General features: G+C 38.7%; 1 protein-coding gene across 3 annotated transcripts in view; it reads right to left on the reverse strand.

The window, feature by feature from the left end:
- Positions 1-17,855, reverse strand: part of NOTCH2 (notch receptor 2) — a 189,870-nt gene that overhangs the window by 93,691 nt on the left and 78,324 nt on the right. The gene's annotated exons all lie outside the window — the stretch shown is intronic.

The raw sequence follows: 17,855 nt of genomic DNA on the forward strand, positions 1-17,855 counted from the left end.
ACTTTTTTTGAGCATTGTTCATAGTTGTCTGCTTAAATTCATTAACTTTCTCATTTTGACAAAGCCATTTGATAGGATTAAGATGTCTAAAAGATAATGCATGAACTTGACCCTATTATCCCCTTCAAATTTAAAATATGTAAGATACTATGTGCTTTTCCTCAATTAAGCACAGAGAAATAGTAAGTTCTTCTTTCTTTTACTTCCACTGAAACATCAACTGGCCAATACCTAGTTTTCTGGGTTATGTTCGGGTGGTTGACATTGCAACAGAAAAAGGGAAAGGAGGTACAGGAATAGGGAAGGGTTCAAAGGGATATTTAAAAATCTGTTAATATTTAAGTAGTAGGTATTTTTAACCAAATAAAAAGGCATAAAATATAATTAAAATAACATAAAATATCTAAGATACCGTATAAACACCAAAGTGAAGGAAGGAAACAATTGAAGAATAGCATTCTATGATATTTTCCACATTGAGGCACTGAGGAACCTTTTTATATGCCACCCCTTGATTCATAAGATGCACAACCATTTCAAAACTGTGTGTATTATTTATGACAATTTTCTCTGAACAGTATCAAAAAGGCATGGTAAGTCTCCATTTTCATAATGAAGTTGTTTAAATGGAATCTCTGAGAAGCACTTAAATTAAGAAACACAAAGACTTTGATTCTAACTATAAATGCTGCTATATATTTGGCTGGTGCCCCAAATATGTGATTCAACTTATTCCTCGTTTTAGTTTTCAGGGACTAGAAAACTGAATCTAGTAGGCTGTTCCACCATTACCTCAAATATTACACATTTAAACCAAACTCTAAATCCCTCCCTCAAAAACCAGCTCTTCCTGTGCCCAAGCCTTGTTGTCCTGATTTTCCTAATCATTGTGACCTGAAACATTGGGGTCATGAGTGCTTTTGTCTTTGACAGTCATATCCAAGACCTTTCATTAACCATTGGTTGGCAAGGTATGCTCTGCAGAGGTCATAGTTACTGAGAAAAGAAGGAAGGCCAGATACCAGGGAACTAAGACAGAACATGCCCAGAAGAATTGCATAGTAGCTAAAATGGCTAGAGAAAACAGGGCTGGTGAATAGCTACAGTGGTAGTGAGGTAACTGGCCAGAGCCTCTTCACCCCTCCCAAAGCTACATAAGATATGCATGGCAGAACCAGGAGAAGCTAAGGCTCTGGGCATCTTCATGAGTAGGTGAAGCTAGAGACCAACAGGCAGTGAAGAAAGTTCATAGCACTAAAACCAAAGATGGCATGCAGGTGACTGTGAGGAGTCTATATCTAAGAAGGTCAGAGGGTCTTGTTTGGAGTTCTGGTGCTATGACCTTGGACAAGTTATTTATCCTCACTGACTATCCATTTTCTCACACTGTAAACAGTTAATAAGGTCACCTACATCATGAGATTATTGTAAGAACTGAACAAAATCAAGTACGTAAAAAGCCTTATAAATATTAAAAAGTTTTGCAAGTGGGCTGGGCACAGTGGCTCACACCTGTCATTCCAGCACTTTGGGAGGCTAAGGTGGGGGGATCACCTGAGGTCAGGAGTTTGAGAACAGCCCAGCCAACATGGTGAAACCCTGGCTCTACTAAAAATACAAAAATTAGCCCGGGTGGTGGTGCACACTTGTAATCCCAGCCACTCGGGAGGCTGAGGCATGAGAATTGCTTGAACCCGGGAGGCAGAGGTTGCAGTGAGCTGATGAGATTGTGCCACTACACTCCAGCCTGGACAACAGAGTGAGATTCCGTCTCAAAAAAAAAGTTTTGCAAGTGAAAACATTTTTTCTCTCTTCTTTATGCTTACTGAGGAAAATACAATGCCCCATCCAAATCACAGCTTGATTTGAGAAAAGTTTCTTGTGTTCGTTTTTTGAAGTGGAGGAGCAAAAAGTGCCAATGTAGCATAGCTAAAATTAACTCTAAGATATATTATTAAAAGCATTTGCAGCTTATTCAAGAAATGCGTTATGAATGATGTTAAAAACTGCAACACAATTCTCATTCACAGTGCAGTTCTCTGGGCATTATCAGATGACTCTTGATTCTCCCATACGGGAATTATGCACCTTCTAAATAATGGCAAATTGTTAAATGTGGGTGGGCTTTGCCCAGCTTTGCTCCTGAACTATTACACCGCCCCAGCACTATCACGTGGCATATGTTAAGAGAATGCAAAGTGATTTAAATGGTAACATCATAAACATATAATGGAAATATAAGGTTCCCAGGAAAACAAAAATGAAGCAAAATGGAAGTTTTTAAAGATAAACAGACATATTTCTGAATTATTTGTTTCTAGAGTTTAATTCACATTGTTGCTCCCTATCAAGTATGGAAAAATAAGTTTTAACCTAAGATATATTTAAGAAATCAGTAAAAGCAGAGATTGGCAAATTATAGTTTGCAAGTCTAATTTGGACCACTGCCTGTTTTTGTTTGGCCTGTGAACTAAGAATAGTTTTTACGTTTTTAAATGATTAGAAAAAACAAAAACAAAAGAAGGATATTTTCTGACATTTCAAAATTATATAAAATTCAAATCTCAGTGTCCATAAATAGTCTTACTGGAACACAGCCATGCTTACTCATTTATAGACTGTCTATGGCTGATTTTCCACTACAACAACAGAGACAAGTAGCTGTAACGAGACCACAAAGCCAGCAAAAATAATTACTCTCTGGCACTTTACAGAAAAAGTTTGCCAACTTCTGAGTAGAGAATATATGAAGCCTAATTCTATAAATACCATCAAATATGCTTATTAATAATGATCAGTTTCTGATAGGAAATCAACCTTATTAGTTTCCACAAAGAATATTAAACTCATAATCATTCATTCATGCAACAATTAGTAAGGGCCTATTATGTGCCAGGCATTTTTCTAGTGCTAGAAAAATTCTTACACTCACGGAGTTTAAATTCTAATAGGGGAAGGTGAAAACAAAATTACTAAGCAAAAGATGCATGGTAGATGTAGTTAAGTGCTGTGAAGAAAAATAAAACAGGAAGGAATGGAGTTGGGGATGAGGGTATGGGGTGAGTAAAGAGAAGTATCTCAGTTTAGAATAGGAAAATCAGAGAAGGCCTTCACCGACAATACTTGAGTTGAGACCTGAATGAGGTGAGAGTAATCATGCAGGTATCTTAGGGAAACACATTCATGAGAAAGGGAACAGCAAATGCAAAGGTGATAATACAGAGAGCAGCCCAGGCGTGTTTGAGAAACAGCAAGGAGACCTGGAGCAGCAGAAAATAGATGAGAGCTGTAACTGGGATGTGGATCAGTTGGGGCCTTTAAGCCACTGTAAAGAAGGACTTAGGGTTTTCCTCTAAATGGGATAATACTTAGATATGAGGTACAATAGACTTACTCTCCTAAAGCCCGTGTACAGAACCACATATTTGCTCTATGTGAAACTAGACCTACTGTTAGTATTAATACAATAAAGATTTGATTTATATTTAAAATGTTCTAGAGGGTTGGACATCAGCTTAGTTCTTTCATCTTAGAACATATACAAGTCTCTTTTAACCTACATTTTCACGAAGTTCCATTTTCCTTTCCAAATTATTGTTTCACAAAAACCTTCCATGACTGAAGCCTAATTTCAGATATTTCTCTTTCTTTTCCATCTACTTCTTACTTATCCCTCTGCAACAAAACTTTAATTCTAATTATTGCTTAGAAACTGTTTTCTAAAACAATGACTTTCCTCTAGTTAAGCTCAGAAGTCTCATCTGAGACTCAAAAGGAAATTCTCTCTCCTATAGGGAGAATTGCTAACCACTCCATGCACTGTTTTAATCATTTTACCTTGGCTTGTTTGACTCCCTCTGCTAACTTAAAGCCCAGTGAAGTCTTCTGGATTGCTGATGTCTCCTTCTTCCCCATCTATTGTGGCCACCTTAATGTTTAAGTCTGGACTGCACTGCTCTTTCTCTCAAATGCATTTGTTACTGTTGTTCTTCACTTGGTTTTAAATAACTTCCTTCCTGTAACTGACTCCAAAATACACTGCTCTAGTACCATATGTTCAGTTTTCTAAAAGTCATCTCTCTACCCTAGTATGTGCTGCCACTATTTGAAACTAAACATTTGAAAAAGGAGATCATTTTCCCAAGAAACTTTAATTATTCCATTTTTCTAAGGCTTCCACACACAATTTAAAGTAACTTAATCTCTTTAAGTTGTATATAATTTATTACCACATTCTGACAAGACTTGTTAACTGAATTCCTATAATACTTATCATTCATGTTCACAGTTTCCTTTTTGATATGAATTCTGATCATCTTAAAAGCCTCAGGGCAGACGTCATCTTGTTGCTGGCTTTTCCCGCATTTCCAGCCACCCTTGGAATAACAGAACCTTGAGATTCAAGAAATTTAATTTCTATCCAATTAAGTAATAATTTCTAAAATATTTCTAAAAGATGATCACCAGCCTCTGTTTGAATACGAGCATGTAGCATGGTGCCGGATAAATCTTAAGAATTTAATAAATGGTTGGAGTTATTATTGTTTCTGCTCTTAAGAGTATAGACTCTGGAACCAGATCACCTGGATTTCAATCCCAACTCCACCATTTACTCAATGTGTAATCTTGAGCAAGGTACTAAACTTCCCTGTTGTAAAAGAGATTTAATAACAGTGCCTACTTCATAGGATTTTTAAATAAGGGTAAAGCACTTAGAACACTATCCAGCGCATAGTAAACACTATGTATTTGTTAAGTGAAATTACTGGCTCACTACTTCAACAAAAGAACAGTCTTCAATGTGGCTGGATCCCACTGTGAGAAAACTCTTTCTTTCTTAATTCTTCAAATTCTGCCTTCCTTCCTAGGTATATACCCGAGATACCCGAAAACATATGCCCACATAATAAAAATGTTCATAGTAGCATTATTCATAATAGCCAAAAAGCAGAAACAACCCAGATGCCTACAAGCTGATGAACAGATAAATAAAATGTGGTATATCCATAAATGAAATGTGTGGCCATGAAAAGGAATGACATTCTGATACATGCTACAACATGGATGACCTTGAAAACATGCTAAGTGAAAGAAGCCACACACAGAAGGCCACATATCATATAATTCCATTTATATGAAATGTCCAGAATATGCAAATCCATAGAGATAGAAAGTAGATTAGTGTTGCCAGGAGCTGTAAAGAAAGGGAAATAGATAGTGACTACTAAGCAATAGAGAGTTTCTTTCAGGGTGATAAAAATATTTTGAAATTAGAAAACGGTGGTGGTCTCACAACTCTGGAAATACTAAAATCTACTAAATTATACACTTTAAAAGGGTAAACTTTATGATACATAAATCATGTCTTAACTTTTAAAAGAACACACTTTGTCTCTCTACAATTTCCAGGTTATCTCTACCCTCCAGAACAGAAAAGAACAAGCCTTCTGCTTCTCTTACACATAGCCCTTCAAGAATCTGAAGATAGTTATGTGGGCCTTTTGTTTTCTTTTTTCCAGGATTCAATGCTTTGGCATATTCCTCAGTATAAAGTTATTTCCAGGCTTCCTCACCTTTTTAGTGGTGCTTCTATGCTTAATAGTAGTAATAATAATCAGAATGACCAAAATTTTCTGCCTCCCTTCCCAGGTATATACCCGAAGTAGCTGAAAACGTATTTTCTAAGTACTTAACTATGTATTATATATTTGCTAAGCATTTGATAGCTATTGTTTCTTGTATTATTCGCTACAGTGCTATATTATAATATCCATTTTATATATGAGGAACTCAAAGCTTAGAAAGATTAAGATTTCACAGCCAGGCTGGGCACGGTGGCTCACCTGTAATCCCAGCACTTTGGGAGGCCGAGGCGGGCGGATCATGAGGTCAGGAGATCGAGACCATCCTGACTAACACGGTGAAACCCTGCCTCTCCTAAAAATATAAAAAATTACCTAGGCGTGGTGGCAGGTGCCTGTAGTCCCAGTTACTCGGGAGGCTGAGGCAGGAGAATGGCGTGAACCCAGAAGTCGGAGGTTGCAGTGAGCCGAGATGGCGCCATTGCACTCCAGCCTAGGCAACAGAGCAAGACTCTGTCTCAAAAAAAAAAAAAAGAAAAAAAAAGAAAAAAGAAAAAAGAAAAAGAAAAGAAAAGAAAAAACAAGATCACAGCTAGTAGATGGGAGAGGCAGGATTCAAACCCAAGCAGACTCTAGAGTGCATGTGCTTCAACACTAGGCTATCCTGCCTCCCCGTCACTGGATGACTCCAGTTCATCAAAAACCTCTAAAATGTGAGGCTCAAAATGGAAAAAGGCTTAACACATGTTCTCACCAGTGCAGCACAGAGCTGAACCATGACCTCCTGATCTGGACACTATGCTTTCACTATTTTATGGTAAGCTCTTAAACTGGGGAGGCATCATGAGAGCGCAGTTCAAGAAAGAGTAATGCTCCCACTCATACCCAATGGATATGTGTACTTTTTTAGAAGCCACAAAATACTACTGTGTGCTATGGAATACACACTCAGCTAAAACCTTCAGAGCCTTATTTCACTTGAACTACTAATGTGCCCTATTTTTCTCAAAACACTTGTAGCACATGTTTTTTGAACCCAATAATTGGAACTGTCATTTATTCCTTTTAAATTTGTCATATTGAGTCTTTAAGTTTCCTTGATTGAGACAACTTTTACATTATACTCATATAATCACAGAATTTCAGAACTGATCTCAGAAACCAAATGGTCTGAACTCCTATAGCACTGAAAAGCACACCAAAGTTAACTGATCTACCCAAAGCTGGTTATCTGTGAATCCAGCAGTTTCCCCAGTTTTACAAATATATCTCTATCTTCACCTAGACCTTGCAATGAAATAGCACTTAACCGAAAGTGCATGACTAAGTCTTGCCCCAAGACTAGCACCTATTCAATCAACAATAACATCCTAAATGGACCAGTATCCTACCCATACCTCTCCCTCTCCCTAAGGACAGTCTGGAAATTCCTTGCTGAACCTGAGCGTACGACTAAAAGAATAATCTTTCTTAAGCATAATTTTGATGTCATTCTTCTACTCAGAAACTAGCAACAGTATTAATACCAAGCCTTTCAAATCCAAGTTCTTTACCATCTCTGATCTGCTTGTCTGTCTCATTCCAATCATCTAACCATCTTACTCTTTAGTAATCCATAACTCGAACACTCCATATTATTTCCACAATCTTGTCTACTGTCCCCTATATTAGAATCTTTTTAATTTCCAGTGAGAAACATCATGCTTCCTTTCTGGTATATCTGGTATATTTCCAACTTATGTTCTTTCCTTCCATCATTCTTTCAAAAATCTGCTGTAAGATTCAAAAATCTTACTGTTCTACAGTAAGCCTTCTCCAAATCATCCCACCTATCTCTGATCCTTTCAACAGTAGATGCAATGCCATGTAATGCACTACATTGGCTCCACTGGTACAGTTCTTCTTTATTTAAGCTACTGTTACGTCTTTGCTGTACCTTTCTCAAACTTCCATCTAGTCACAGTTTTTGTGGGGAAGAGCTTGTCTTGAACCCTTGGTGTAGCTTCCCTGAATACCTGAGTACCTAAACCCCACTAAGTAGCTAGTTCCAAAGCAGGGTAAATTTCATGTGATAGATAAAGTCAGTCTCTCAATCCGAATATTCTACAAAATCCATCTCTACTCTGTGATCTGTCTGGCAGAATAACAGGCCAAATCAACCTAATAGTCATCCTGAGGTATAGAATTATCCTTCACACCCCAGGAAGCTAAGCAGCATTATGGACATGGGAAGAAACGGGAGTAATAGGTGAGATAGTCAGAAATAACAGACCCTTGTTTCCTAAGGCAGGAGATCTTTGAACCTGCAAATCCCTATTCAACTGTGGTATAAGGAGAACATATACTCTGTTAGTCTCGGTGGAAAATAAGGTTCTCTGCTTAAAAACAAGGGCTTAAAAATAGCTGTCTGCTTGAGATGCCTAAAGTTTAATTTGGTTAGAGGGTGAAAACATGGCTAAACACCCAACATTCCTTACAAATCTATAATTCTATTAAGCTGCCCAGTACACATTTTGGAAAATAGTCTTACCACTTGAACTAAAGGTGTATATTCTAAAAAATAACCACAAAAATCTAACAGATGCCTTTCATCTCCAAAATTATATGAATGTTTCCCTCCTGTAGGGAATTTATTATTTTCATAATTGTCTCTTCAATGTCTCTCAGTGACTTCTACTTACTCTCTCTTCTCTAGCATTGGAACTCTGAAAGAACATACTTCACAGATGAGGTTGTGAATACAGAGAAAGCTTTGGGGCAGGGGGAATTTTTCCATTTTAAACTCCATAAACTAATCTGAATACTTATCAGGTCCATAAAGATAAAGATATATTTATGACTTTTTCTTTAAAAGTCTCAACTGGGCACAGTGGCTCACACCTGTAATCCCAGCACTTTGGGAGGCCAAGGCGAACAGACTGCTAGAGTGGAAGTTCAAGACCAGTCTAGGCAACACAGGCAACATGGTGAGACCCCCCATCTCAAAAAAAAAAAAAAAAAAAAGTGTCATTTCTGACATTAAGAGGTCCACATTTTCATTGTTACTGTTCAAACATACACATGGGGTTGGGTGTAGAAAAGTAAAGGAAGGAAGAAAACAGAGAAAAACAAGGGATTCCTCCTAGTGGAACTAGAAAACATTCCATTTGAAGGATACCCCTACAGTTCCCTCTCACTTAAGCAGATGAAAACCAGACCCCAACTCTCACATCTCAGCAGCAGCCTGGATTAGTTTACATGTAGCCACTTTACAGATTTCAACGAAGCTGGGATCTGAATAGCAATTCCAATCTATCTGGCAATGGCTGCAGTTCAGGATCAGTCTCCCTAGTAATACATTTGTTCTTTCACGTTTCCTAAGTGAATAGCCACTCGTCTAGAGAAAAGCTTAAAACAGTGTAGCAGCTTGTGTCAGCTCCAAGATGACTGAAGTCTGAGCAGGAAATAAGCCCCTTTTCCAAATAAAAGCCAGTGTTCTCTCCCCTTGTTTTTCCACCGAATGTTCTGTATCAGCAGGGTGAGGCCAAATTGCATCCAGGGCTTTGCTGCAGCTCTGTCTTTAGCCTTTTTTTTTTTTTTTAACGAGGATTTGGCCATTTAAAAAAAAAAAAAAAAAAAGCAAAATCCTACCACATACAAGAAGAAAAAGAGAGGCATGCTTTACAAAACAGCTATTTCAAAATCATGATTTTTAAAAAACTATACAGAATGTGGAACGAAGGGGAAAAAAAATGTCTCATGTGGGTTGCGTCGGCACTGCAGCTGCTCCTCATTAAAGCTCCTCTTTACTCCCTCTGGGCTAGTTTCCAGCAGAAAATTCTTTAAACAGAACTCTGCTTTCAACCCACTTTCTTCTTGCGCTGGGCCTCTTGGCCCCCCAATCCGCAGTGGCAGCCTGCCCTAGCTGAGCTCTAGAGGGGGGAGCGGTCGTTAAGGTAAATGAGGTAAGGGCAGGGGAAAAAACTAACAAAACCCAGAAACCAAATTAAGCATCGGTCAGTAACAAAGGTCTGTAGTTTGAAAGGCTCCAAATCAGTCTGTTCTTTCCTGTGACCATAATGCCAGCTTAGTTTCCTGCCCCCCTTCTTTGTCCCCCCTGTTAAAGTAGATAAAAATAATTGCTAACAGCCAAGGCTAGCTGTAACCAGTGAAAGTTCCTATGTAACATTCAATTCCCAAGGCTCTGACTACAAACTTATAGGTACCTCAGAGCCTATAGAATCAAGTCTAAACTTCTAGGCTGGCATTCAGGAGGCCTAACCCACCTACTGGTCTAGCCTCACTGGTCTCTCTCCTTTCAGTACCTCCTGGCTGAGGTCTGATGGGTTTGTCAACTTTTTAATTCTGTCACTCTGTGTAAAGGTAACTAACTAGGTTATGCTAATTACCGACTTTGTTTTAAAAACATGCCTGAGGACTTCTAGTTAACTTCCTGGTAAAGAGGGGAAGAAAAGGGAAGAAGCTCTGTCATACCGACTATTTCTTGCCATTCCCACTCTACTCTGAACCCCACCTTCCCTCAAAAAAAGAAAGAAAGAAAAAAAGGAAATACTATAGCTTACTCAGCAAAAAGGAAAAACAAAAAGAAGTTTTAAAAAAAGTATTTGTGTATAGATTAGTATCCAGAACTGGGATGCTTGTGGTAAAACACACTTTCTAGTGTAGTTTCTTTTTCTAGGGCCTTACTAGTTCTATGTGAAGGAAACAAAGTATACAATCTCTCACTCTCGCGCGCGCGCGCACACACACACACTTTTATCACAACTAATACATAAAGACTACCAAATACTGCAGGGCAGCTCATTTTTCTACTATGTAAATTCAGCTTCCTGGACAGACCATTTCTGCTTTTCTTGTAGAAGTATTTCAGAAAATGTTAATCTTGGTTCCCACATTAGGTTGCATGCTTCCAAATTAAAAGTTTCCCACAGGAAAAGAACTTCACGGGGAATTGTGAGGCTGGGAATTATCTCTGAAACTCCACCTCACTTAGTTTACATGTGTTCAGGTTTTTCACCCCCTCATCTGAATAAAGCATTAAATGCACACTGATTTTAATAAATCTAAACCAAAAAGAAGCTGAAGTGGCACGGACTTTAAAGCTGTTGAATCACAGCATCATTCATCTTCACTGGAGACTATGAAATCAGTAACCACTGCAATGAGAAACCATGCTTTATTTATACAAGAACTTTGCAAACATCCTTATCTTCCAGTTTACAGTCTAGGCTCATTTATCAGAACTCAAAGGCTGAGCTGAGCACCTAGTCTCTTCAATCATCACTTGAAAGATCGGGAAGGGGCACACAGTGTTAAAAGACTTGTGTTGTTGCTATAACAGAAGGTGGTCTTTCCTCTGTGTTCCAGAACACAATCAGGATCTTACCATACTTCACTGCACTGGACCCTGAGAAAATATCTACTTATAATTAAAACATGGTAAACACATTCTAGACATATGAGTTTATAAAAAACACCCTTCAATGTAATGGAAAAAACTGAATGAGTTAGCTCAGTTGTTCCCAAGCTATGGGCTGTGGAGTTATTGCAAGGGATCCGCAGTCCTTATAAACCACTTTCTAAACTACTAAACAGTGTCTTGTCCATATTTAAATATATGTATATGCTGTTATGACTAGTAAAATATAAAGATATATTAAATGATTCCTGAATTCTTAGATTTTGACAGTATACATTGTATTCAAACAACACACTAAGAAATTGTTTCATCTCAAGTTCTCTCCTTTATGCACTATACTCTTGCTAAACACTTTTCAGCTCCTAGAAAATGCTACAGTACACCTAAAATTTCATTGTCTCAACTTAAATGTTATTTCCTATGAAAAACAGCCTTGGCCGGGCGCGGTGGCTCAAGCCTGTAATCCCAGCACTTTGGGAGGCCGAGACGGGCAGATCACAAGGTCAGGAGATCGAGACCAGCCTGGCTAATACGGTGAAACCCCGTCTCTACTAAAAAATACAAAAAACTAGCCGGGTGAGGTGGCGGGCGCCTGTAGTCCCAGCTACTTGGGAGGCTGAGGCAGGAGAATGGCGTAGACCCGGAAGGCAGAGCTTGCAGTGAGCTGAGATGCGGCCACTGCACTCCAGCCTGGGCGACAGAGCGAGACTCCGTCTCAAAAAAAAAAAAAAAAGAAAAACAGTCTTGACACCTCCTCTGTTCTTATAACCCTGAGACTGTGTCACTCATTAGCCTTTATTATGATTATTTGTCAACAGACTAAAATTATTAATTCTCATACTCCCAGTGTAACACAATGATTCGGATATAGAAGGCATTCAACTATTCAGTGCAGAAGCAAAAGGTCAAAATGAAGGGTTCTGTGGAATCTTTACTAACCATTAAAAAGACCCTATAAATACACTTGAAGTTTGGGAACAACTAGGTTGAGCTATTTACCTAAAGGATTTTCAAAACTAATTAAGATTCCTGATATATAGACTACTACTTAACCCGCGCTCACCCCTAAATCAGTCAAATTATGCCAACTCCATGCAAAGTAGATTATTTTTTAACCACTTTCCCTCCCACCCCCCAAATATGAAGTTAACCAACACACACAGAGAGGCATGTGTGCATATGCAGGCATACACACACACACACACACAAACAGTCCTCATTCCCTCTTGCACTTTTATTAGTCTTTCATCAGTGTTGATAAAAGACTGACTACATAAACCACCAGGGACCTGGATCCCTGCCTAAAAAAAAAAAAATCCTACAAAGTGGCCTCAATAGCATGAACTGCTAGATTCTGTAGTGACTGCCAGTGAAAATTAAAGAAGATCTCTAGAAAGAAAAATAAGTGTTGGAGCCTTCTTTCCATTCCCCAATGTTGGTGGATGACCACCTTCAAAGTTCTGAAGTCCAAAAAGTATCTAAAAGCAGAATAATTTAAAAAGCTTACGTTTGGTCTGAAAAGATTTTTCTAGTTCAAAAACAACTGTATATTTGGATACCAAAAATGAGAAGAAATAGTGCAGAATCTTTAGATTGCCTAATGGGATCTAGAGAAAGAGCTCTTAGTCCCAGTCTACATTCTAATGAGTTATGTAATAAAGGCTAATTCACTTAGCTGTATTACGCCTCAGGCTCCTCACTTATAAAACAAAATGAGTGACAAAGGTACTTTCCAAAGTCCCTTTGACCTCCTAAGTGTGATGACTCTATAATCTTGGCCTTTGAAGTCCCTTGGCAATATCACCCAAGGATGTAATGATGCTTGCTGATGTTAATGTTTGGGTGTTTGTGGTTGTATATGTCTTGACCACTGTTCCACTCCAAGCAGGGGATCCTAGGGCAAGAACTGTACTGTGTCTCTTTTTTAATATCCCTCAAGGTGCCCGTCACCCTCTAGTTGCAGATAGTTCAATACACACTTATGTAAATGAATTGTTCCACAACTCACACTTTCAGCTAGCCCCTCACAGATGCATAAGAAAGCAAAGAACAACCAAACAGAAGGAACAATATATTTAAACAAGATAAGGGGAATGAAAAAAGAATCTTGCGTTTAAAGGGGATAGAAAAGCCTAACCATCTTCTCCCAAACAACTGGCCAACATGAGAGCCTGTTTTCTTGAGCATAGGATGGTGGTAGATATCTCAGTCTCTATGGAATCTGACCTGTTGAGTTATACAAGGCTAAAACTGACTGAAGTGTGTATGTAAGACAACAGTCTGGGAAGAGAAGCACTAAATTTAAGCTCACAGGGAATCAACCACTTAAGTAAACTCAGATAGAACTTTATCCAGATCTCATTTTTACGTATCCTCTCTACAAAGCATAAACACTTATCTTACTCACTTCCCATCTCATGATGCTATCATTAATTCTTGTAAAATTTAGAAAAGAATAGGTGATGTCTCCTAATGAGAGAGTTTGCTTCTGTCACGAACTGTGACAGTCAGTGTCAGCCTTTGCCTGGAAGAAAATGAGTCACTTTTTCATTAGTAATCAAGTTATGTCTATTTTTTAAGAGTGACCCAGAAATTCAAGGCCATGAGTTTCAGCAATACAAGACGGAGAATCAGACACCACAAACATTGTATACAAATAGAATTAAGACAGAAAAATTAAAGTCAAGGAGGTACAGAGTTACTTTGCAGGATGACTGAGGTTTCAGAAAGGGCAAGTTGCCCCGAAAAATAATTCCTCAAGATGTGTCTGGCTTACACAACAAGAACCAGTATTTCAAAATCTTAAAGTGACAGGCAGTTAAACAACTAAGGCACTACCATCATCTAGGCAAGAGAATCTTAACCACCATCAAATGTTTTCCACACAGAATAGGCAGCCCTAGTTTATTCTGGATAATTGAGGGTTTGGATATGTACTATATAATCAGAGGAAACAAGCAGTAAAGGACCTGAGCTAATTTGGGGTAACCAAACACTTGGCTAACAGATGCTTCCTTACTCTGGATCCCTCATATGAATCAGATCTGGCCAGCGATATGCTGGACAGAAGATATCTGAGGTTAAGATACCTGAATTCTCAACTAAGGGAATGAACTATGCAGTACATGAAAACCAACCCTCTTCTTAGTGCCTCTGTTTTTCTGTTACTTCCCCTATCCCAACCCATTCTTGCTCTTGCCTTAGAGATTCTTAGATTCTGATTTCCCTTGCAAAATATGGCCACAAGCCTACCTGGCTCTCGGTCTGGCAGAAGTACAAGAATCAAGAGTCAAGGCCAAAAACGTCTGAGGGAAGGAAGGTAATTGCTCCCAGCTTCCCTCTCTTCCTGTCCCCGGGTCCTCTCCTTTACCCTCACTCTAGGCATTCTACCTCCAAACATTCAAGTTAACATGTGCTAAAAGAATGATTTTCTAAATCACTTACCTGTCACTGTGAAACTAGATTAATCCACATACTGGTTTAGTAAAACCTCACACAAACTGGTGGATACACAAAAGAGAGCAATCAAGATGTAGAAAATGTTTGAAACTGTGTCATTAAGAAAAAGTGATGAAGAAATTGGTTATTATTCCAGGAAATAACAGTCCCTTCTAGTCTCCTCAGCTCCCTTCCTCTCACCCTTCTCCTACCTATCCATCTTCTAAGGGACCACTAATATTCAAAGATTTAGGATCTAAGCAGTGCACCAAAAGTCCTCTGATTTTACTCCTTCGTCCCACAGTAGTTGTTCCTTTGTCTGATTCTCCATAGTTACTATCTGTGCCCCTGCACTGGGATAGTACAGACTGTTTTATTTTACACATCTCTGTATGGTTCATCTCCCCAGCAAGACTTCAGAAGACTGCCACCATGTCTTACGCAGGAGACACTGCATTCATTGTCAGACACTCTCTGGGTACGTATACTTGTGAATAAAGAAGTCAGGTAACGCAGGCCTCTTGGGCTTTTCTGTCTATTCACAATACCCAGTACAGTGATCAGTTATAGTAGGCTGCTCAATAAATACTAGTGTGATAAAAGTGAAACTTTTGTTTGAAAAGTGAGGATTCTATAGTGCTTAGAGTCAATCTAACCTTCAGTGTTCAGCATACAGGATTATAGACAGTGACTGCAGGAAAATGACCTGAATCTATACAGATTTAATACCCTAAATGCTACTGTTCTACATAAATCCTAATCAGATTATTTTCTTATTAACACCTACCTTTCTCCTCATATTTATGTGAAGGCAAAAAACTAGATAGAATGCTCTAGTTCAATGTGTTCGCTGAATAATATCACCCATCACTTAAATAATGCTTTTCTTAGTCTTTATTTTCACTTTTCTTTCATAAAACCCTTTTCATAAAGATCAAGTAGAAGACTGTTTAGGAGAAGAGCATTTCTTTTTTTTTTTTTTTTGAGACAGAGTCTCACTCTGTTGCCCAGGCTGGGGTGCAGTGGCACAATCTCGGCTCATTGCAAGCTCTGCCTCCCAGGTTCACGCCATTCTCCTGCCTCAGCCTCCCAAGTAGCTGGGACTACAGGCGCCCACCACCAAGCCCGGCTAATTTTTTTGTATTTTTAGTAGAGACGGGGTTTCACCATGTTAGCCAGGATGGTCTCGATCTCCTGACCTCGTGATCTGCCCGCCTGGGCCTCCCAAAGTGCTGGGATTACAGGCGTGAGCCACCGCGCCCGGCTAGGAGAAGAGCATTTCAAGCAGAAATTAACTGCATTACTTTTTCATAGGGGAAGGCTGATGGAGTTAAGAATTGGCAATACATTTTTGGACACAGAGCACTAAGTGCTAGTGAAGGTCACTAACAGTGAATAAACAGGATCTAGAAAACGTGCAGAAATCCAAGAGAAAATTTAATTTACCTTACATTGGGGTGTAAGGTAAAACTCAACTAGGAGAAATATGAAAACAAAATGCATAACACAGTCGCATGTGCACATGTGTGTGCATACACACATATGACAGGAGGGCGAAGAGACACTAAACTTCATTCCTAACTACTGAATGTTGAGAGGGCCTAATGAAAACCTCTATCACACCCACATATTTATGCTAGCTTAACAAATTTCAAAGTGCTTGGAAATTTTTGGATGATTACTTTTTTTCATATTTTGATATCCCCCATTTCTTTGCTATCCTTGATAAGGGAGATATAGACAAAATAAAAGAATTTAATTAAGCTTCTCCAGATCCTAAAAGAGAAATACTTCTCATTTTGCTTAGTCACAAGAAAAGGGAGAAAAAAAAGAATTCCTATGTGAAATTAATGGTGCTAATGAGACATGCCTGAACAATAAGAAACTTCACATAAGATTATGATTAACCTGGAGACTGTGTTGAAAGAAAGCTAGCTAAATTCACATCTATTAATGCCAGGCTGCAGGCCAAAATTTGTTGATTTAATTTCTTGGCAGTAACCCAAGACAGCTAAAAGGATACAGGCAGAGTCTAAGAACCAGATTCTCCTACTTCTTCACTGAACACTGAAATATATAAAGGTACCAACTGAAAGAATAAAAATTAGTTGAAAAGAGTATGGAAATTATGTTGCTATGTGTTAACAAGCTATTAACTGGTGAGGCACAGTGGTTCAGGCCTGTAATTCCAGCCCTTTGGGAGGCATAAGTGGGAGGATCACTTGAGCCCAGGAATTCAAGACCAGCCTCAGCAACATGTGAGACCATGTCTCTATAAAAAGTTTTAAAGATGGGAGAATGAGGCAGGAGGATGGCTTGAGCCTAGGAGGTGGAGGCTGCAGTCATCCATGATTGCCCCACTGAACTCAAGCCTGGGTCACAGACGGAGATGCTAGTAACCAAGATTTCCTTTACAAAAGACCCCTTAGGGACACATCATATTTGATGAAGGATTTTAATAGGACATAAGTATTAATAAGAATCACTTAGGAATGGTACTGTTAAAGGGTCCAGATCTCAAGTCCTAATACAACGAAAAGCCTCACAGGACATACTCATATGCATCTGTAACTCACTATGCAAATGTAAGGTGCCATATTCAACAACTTGTGACTTTTGTGCTGGCAACAACATTTATCAGAAATCACTGAATTTAACCTGTCTCAATTTAACAACTGCATAAATCTGTCTGGACTTGCTCCTGTTCCATTAGTAAAAAGAAAGGAGAAGTTTCAAATTAGTTCTCTCTACTGAAGCACACTTTCATAGACAATATCCTCTATCCCTACCTTCACTGCCCTCTTCTCATATTTCATCCATAGTTATTACATAGAGCTTTCATGCAATATTCACCAAACCTGGCCCATGTACACTCATGTAACTACATGCAGATTCAGTGTTCTAGTATGACATGAGGTACTCAAGCCTACCTAATGCTACTGTCTTTAAATTTAGAAATTACATAAAGCAGGGTTTTAATCATATTCCTGATCTGAAAAGTCCTCCTTTCATATACTTTCAAATGTTCCACACTTCCTTTTCAGAAGGTTCCATTTGAACTACCAACTTAAAACAGGTAATTCTGTCCCATTTTATTGATAGGGAAACTGAGACTCAGGGTGACAGCACATTTTCCACGAGTATATCTCAGGTCCGCTAAAGAGTGATGGGATCTTGAGCAAATTATTTAACTTCTCTTAGCTTCTATATAGTCTCTCTCTCACATAAGGACTAAAGTAAATACATGTAAACTACTTAATTGAGAACAGACCCTAAAATGCAATAAGTGCTCAGTAAATGTTAGCTAGCATCATAGACTTTAACTTGCCAAAGATCCAATTGTTAATAGGAATCGGGACTCAAACTTAAGTCTATCTGGCATAAAACGCATATGTCCTCAGCTGGGTGCTGTGGCT

This window comes from Macaca thibetana, chromosome 1 (assembly GCF_024542745.1).
Source record: "Macaca thibetana thibetana isolate TM-01 chromosome 1, ASM2454274v1, whole genome shotgun sequence".
Taxonomy (NCBI): domain Eukaryota; kingdom Metazoa; phylum Chordata; class Mammalia; order Primates; family Cercopithecidae; genus Macaca; species Macaca thibetana.